This window comes from Gallus gallus, chromosome 2 (assembly GCF_016699485.2).
Source record: "Gallus gallus isolate bGalGal1 chromosome 2, bGalGal1.mat.broiler.GRCg7b, whole genome shotgun sequence".
NCBI classification, from domain to species: domain Eukaryota; kingdom Metazoa; phylum Chordata; class Aves; order Galliformes; family Phasianidae; genus Gallus; species Gallus gallus.
In genome coordinates this window covers 41,115,131-41,121,130 of record NC_052533.1, presented here as the reverse complement: position 1 = coordinate 41,121,130, position 6,000 = coordinate 41,115,131, and positions in this window count along the sequence as shown.

Below are 6,000 nucleotides of genomic sequence, written 5' to 3'. Positions count from 1 at the left end.
CATTATTCTAAAACAACCTAATCCTAAGTAGTAGGTGAGCATAAACACATCCTGAAACAACTACAATTGTAGCACTGAAGAAATGCACCTAATTCTGGAGAAGCACTGTCTCATGGAATTAAAAAGGACCTATTATTTGGACAAGATTTCTCTTTGCAAGCCTGGAACTCTGAGAGCCAAGATGAAACCAGCATACGAGCTGCTACTGAACTTTTAAGAAACAAGCAGACACCTTGTGGACTTGCCTGCTGCACATCCACATGCTCACAGAGTGATCAAATAAATTCAGGGACAGCGAGGTCCATCAGGCACTATTAGACTGGATATGACATCTGGCTCAAGAAGTCTCTAAGGCCTGAGATGGCAGCAACTAAGAGGGTGTTTTAGAGGAATCAGCCACGTGCGGTAGCCTGGTCCCAAGAGCCTTCTCATAAACATCTGCTCCCATCGATACTCAGGAACAAGACACACTGACCTTCTGTCTGATCCAGTACATCTCTTAGTTCTTTTGTATTCGTACTGAGAAAGCAGTGTTGAATTACTGAGGTGATGAAAGAGAATCAAACTCAAAAAGACAGCATTTAAGCATGCACAGGCAGGCTCCTGAAATACAGCTTATTAATGTTGCTCAGTGGGTAGAAGTCAAAATGAAAATGCCTGTCTGGCAGCCAGTCAAATTTCAAATGTTCCATATAGAAGGCTATATGTATATGTAAAAAGCTTTACATATACAGTATAGTATGAAACTAATCTGTTTTTGGCAAATAAAACAGCTTGCAAACCATAGATCAGGTGTGTTTTTATGTGGGTGATGATTGTTTGCACTGATGTGAAGTGTCCCCAGGGAGGACAACCTTTGTGCTCACAGACAGGTCAGCTGGGCTAGACAGCACAGAGTCCTATTTCATGCTGATTAGTGTCTTTTGTTACAGTTCTGTCCTGTACCCTGACCAAATGAGGGCTCTGCTATTCTTGACACTGTGCCTCTCCCACTTCAAAGGTAATCCCTTCCTCAGAGAACTCAAAGAACAGACCATGACTGGAGGAAAATGAAGGAAAGTGCCACGTCCATTGTCACAAAGCAGCTGGCAGGGGTTGAGGCCCTGCCAATATCCCTGTCAATTATCCAGTGCTACCAAAGTTTGTTGAAAACAAACCTGGGCTCCCATGACTGTAATGAAACAGTGACTCTTAGGACCTTTAGCTTTTGGTCACCTGGCACTGAGTGGTTACCCAAAAACTTTTAAAATCAAGCATTCAGTAGAACTAGTAACTTCATGGCACATTTCTTGTTTCCTCTTCTCCTCTCTATGATTCCCACTTCCCACCTTTCTCCTTTCCTTACAAAATAAGTGTTCTGTCATTGTCTTCCCCCTTCTAATGTCTGGCTTACTCCAAAGAATTCACTTTCAGAAACAGCCTACCTGCCACCTAAAATCCAGGCAACTATTCTATATTTGTCTTTACCCTTGAGGTCTACTGGTGCTATTTTGGATCAGAAGAAGGCCTGGTTGCCCTAAAAGCTGTCAAATTTCTCCAATTATCCCATCTTTCTACAGGGTTCAGTACAGCCACTATGGCAACGTTGTTCTCCCTATGTTCTTAGACCACCTCAGCTGCAAGGACACTCATATCTTCATATATCCCCAGGATACAACAAAAGACATTCATTCTCACCATGCTATTGTTCTATTGGTTTAGATGGACACAGAAGACCACTACACACATACTTTTTTAAGAAGAGGATATTTTTGTCTGGAATTTCATTGAAGGAATCTGCCACAACTGGAAACATTTTGGAGAGAGGACTTCTACACTTGAATCATTAGAGGGGAAATACTATTTCGCTAAAACAGCATAGCCAGTGGCAAGGCAAGATAGTTAAGAAGGAGCAGAATGACTGCCATGCTGGGTTTGCCTCTAGAGGAGGAAAGACAGGGCAGAGTACCACTGATCTGACTTGGGGAGACGGGAAGAAATGAATACCTAGTCAGACTCACACCAGTTTTCAAAGTATCTGTACAAAATTAGCACCCTTCCTATCTTGTGCCCATAGTGCTGATACGAACAAGCAAGTAACTGTAGTACTCTATCTGAGAGGCAGCACTCTCAGGCATGAGTGGTGCATATATCATCTGCCTTTAAAGTGTCTGGCTTTACTGTCCCTGTACAACGACTACTGCAGCTGACAATGGCCTCTCGCTTATGACTGACCTAACAGTCTCAAGCTGCAGGCAGTATCTCTGCCACACATATTTTATATTGTCCTTGTCACTCATGACTACACACAGCGCTGACTTAAGGCACAAACCTACCCAACATAAACCAGAGGTTTTTCCTTCAGTGGGATCATAAACCCGCCAACTAGCCAATGCTAAAACAGTGTGTGTGCCATGCCTTAACAAAGGTCGTAAAGCACCAAAATGGAGTATGTGGATATATGAAAAAATAAATACACAATTCTGCGAAACGTCAGACAAACCTATGTTGGCTCTGACACTGTTATCACAGGAGCTGCTATGTGTTTAAATGCAACCTATCCATAACACAGTCCATTTAATGGTCTAGGGGATATGCTGTGCATGGGCACCTGCTCTCAGCCCTGTCACTCACTGTTCTCACTGGGGCATATATGTACAGCTGGTGTAAGAAAGTTGGGAGCTTGCTGCTGCTTCATTTAGCATGTGTTCTTGCTGTGCATATGATGAAACATACACAAGCAAATAGAACAACAAGAATGAAAAAGGCTGAATATAAGGAAAATCTACAGATATCCCAAAACTGAATGTGTTTTTCACGTCAAGCATGTTAATTACCACTGCTGTCGTGAACTGGAGATATGTTACTGTGCCTGTGACTGCAAAGGGAAATGAAGGGAACGGAACAGGGTGAAGACTGTAGGAATATACCAATCAACATGCATCTCATGCCCTTCACCCAGCTTTGTAATGCAGTGAGCAAGAAGTTATCTCCCTGCTACTAGGTAAGAATGCAGTTTTCCATCTGCCAAAATCAAAAATGGTAATGAAGATATTTATTCATCAGGTGAACAAACAAGCTCTTTAGTGCAGGCTGTTTTCAAGCAGGCACCACATCATGGTGAATCTGCACATAGAAATGTGTGTTATAATCACTATTGCAGGGATCATTCCACTCTTTAGTGTGCTGGCTCTTTTCTCCCACGGACTTTTTGTTCTGTACAGCTGACTTTAATGACTTTAGTTGCATTACTGAGCCTATGGGTGATCCCAAATACTTGTGGTTTAATAACAGTGTACAGAAAGCAACAAAAAGAACTTGTTATATTATGTCAGGGCTAGTGAAGCAATGCAACAGTGAATAACAATATTGCAGGTGGATATGGAAAGAATTGTAATAGAACTTTTTTCATCCACAGATCTCACACTCAAGGAGATAATCTGACTGTGGAATTGCAATGGAAAAGATTTTATCTAGGAATTTTAGAATTTCTCAGCTAATTTGATCCTGGATGAATAAAAAAAGATGATAGAAATGCTGCTACAAGGACTTCTTAGTACTTCTTCAAAACATGGGGGGTGTACCTATTCTGAAGTAGCATTTTGTCTGCAATTACTTCTGCACTGAGAAAAAAAGCAACATGACCGATTTCGAGTTGTCAGCCTCACAGAAATACTCCATGTTGAGCAGGGCTTTTACACAGCAATTTTGAAAGGATTAATTCCCACTGAGTAGTTTCTGGAACATATCCCCATTCACAGGAGGTTGCAGATTTGAGTACAACAGTGACTTTCTTGTGTAAGTACAATATTTCTTTATCAGCTTTCTGTGGCCAGTTGTACAACAATGTAATATAGACGTCAAGTCATAACCTGTGCTTGCAGGCATGGTTAAAAACCTCAAACTTCCTGTAAATCTCTGTGAGCTTGGCTTTCAACTAGAGAGCACAGAGCACAAAGAGGGTGGGAGAGTTCCTCTTTTTCCAGCAGTCCAGCATGACCGTCCAACACTCCCCTGCAGCAGCAGCAGCAACAGCTAGTCTGGCTTTATAAAACTAGGGCTTAGGCAAAGTAGACAAAAGGCTGTGCATTTCTGCTGTTCCAGCAATCTGCTGCCCTAATTATGTGATTATTTTGCTGTTGCCTACAGTTTGTCCAGGCTCATAAGCACATGATCATGAAGTGTCCCTGGGGAGGTTTAAGTGATTAAAGCAGCTCTTGATTCTTTGGACAAGAGGTGCAAGGTATAAAGCTCTAAGTCTCAGGAAGGGAAATAAATCGGTAAGAAAGCATTTTGGTTCATATTCAGAATTAAATTCTTATCCGTTTCAAGATCTCTCAAGATGATGATGTTGACCAGTAAACTTTTATCACAGTTATGTGTATGAGACAAGATTCAGAAACTGAATCTTAGACACATCATTAGCTTTAGAGCTGTAGTGAAGGAATACAAACATAAACCAACAAGTAGTTTTCAAATGGGTTTTAAAGAAGCCATGACTGAAACTCTGAAATAGAAAAGGCAATGTCCACATCCAGCCATTATTCAAAACAAAGAGGGACAAACTGAATTTCTCACGCTGTAGCTGTGATTTGTTGTTTTTTGTCCTCATTGATAGAAAACTACGGATGCTTTTAAAGCTAATAAGAAATGACTTTTGTAACTGTGTGCTAAAACAAAAGAACTGCATGTTTAAACCCCGAGGAGAATCACGTCTGGCATTCTTCAAAAGTAGATTTCAGACATGGTTTGCAACTTCCTTGCTTGTAACTCTATAATCCTAGCTCCATAAATTACCCAACTAACAAGGCATGCTGCAATATGTAGAACTTTCATATTAAGCAATCACAAAAGCTGCTTTTTGGCTTTGAATAAAATGTTAAGAATATAAGGGGCCGGGAATCTTTTAGGTTTGTATAGTTGAGTCAATATCCAGACCTCTGTTGCTCCAGATTGTTCCAAATTCTTAAGATGGCTCTGCCTGCATTGCCAGTTCTCACAGTTGATCTTGAAATAGGGTGATGAACATGAGCAAAGTGGATACTTTGGGTAAATTGGTCTTTGGGCACAGAAGCTAATGAATTAAGAGTCTTTACAACGCTGATGAGAAGACCTGGGAAGAAAGTCTCCAGGAAGATTGATAGAACAGATGAAGTTGAGCTGAAGGGCATCACCTTCTACTGTTATTAACATAAATGTTGAAAAAAGTAGTGGAAACTTTTTTATGTGTTTGACCTGCAGCCCGGCCAAGCCCACCCTGCGGCCCACCAACTTCCCCACTGAGCAGCCTGGCCTGACCTTGGGAGTGTACTCATCACTCAGCAACAACCAAGCATTAGTGTGTGATTGGCATTGCCTGGGCCAAAAGTGGGACATGGAAAGGGCGCGGTGCAGTGCTGTCTCAAGTGATGGCAAATAATTTTTATGTGTTTTGATACATTGGCTAAACACAGTCCCGTGCACAGTGAAAATTATGCAGCCTTGCTTTCCATTTTGATAGAGACTTGAGAATAGGTTTCAAGATTGCTGAAAAAATCATCATTATGGGTCCCATCTGTCTGAAAGGGGGAAACAGATCCTAGCCCAGGAGCTGGCTGGGCTCATTGAGAAGGCTTTGAACTAGGTATAAAGGGAGAAGGGGATGAAATGAAGCTTGCTGGAGGTTGAGCCTGAGGGAATGATGCTGCGGTTGAGGGTGAGGCTCTGTTGAAGTGCATCTACACCAATGGATGCAGCATGGGCAACAAAGACGAGGGACATGGTTTAGTGGGTAACAGTGGTGGTAGGTGGACTGTTGGACTAGATGATCTTACAGAACTTTTTCAACCTATGATTCTATGATTCAGTGATCAGTGTTTTGATGTATTTGTGACTCCATTTTTAGTAAACATAAATACATTACCTGCAAATTTTCAAATGGAATGTATAGACTGCAATTGGATATTCTACTTAAAAATCTGATCTTGTCTTTCTACTAGAACTGTCCTAGAAGAGAAATATCCCTTGCCTCATAGTTAATCA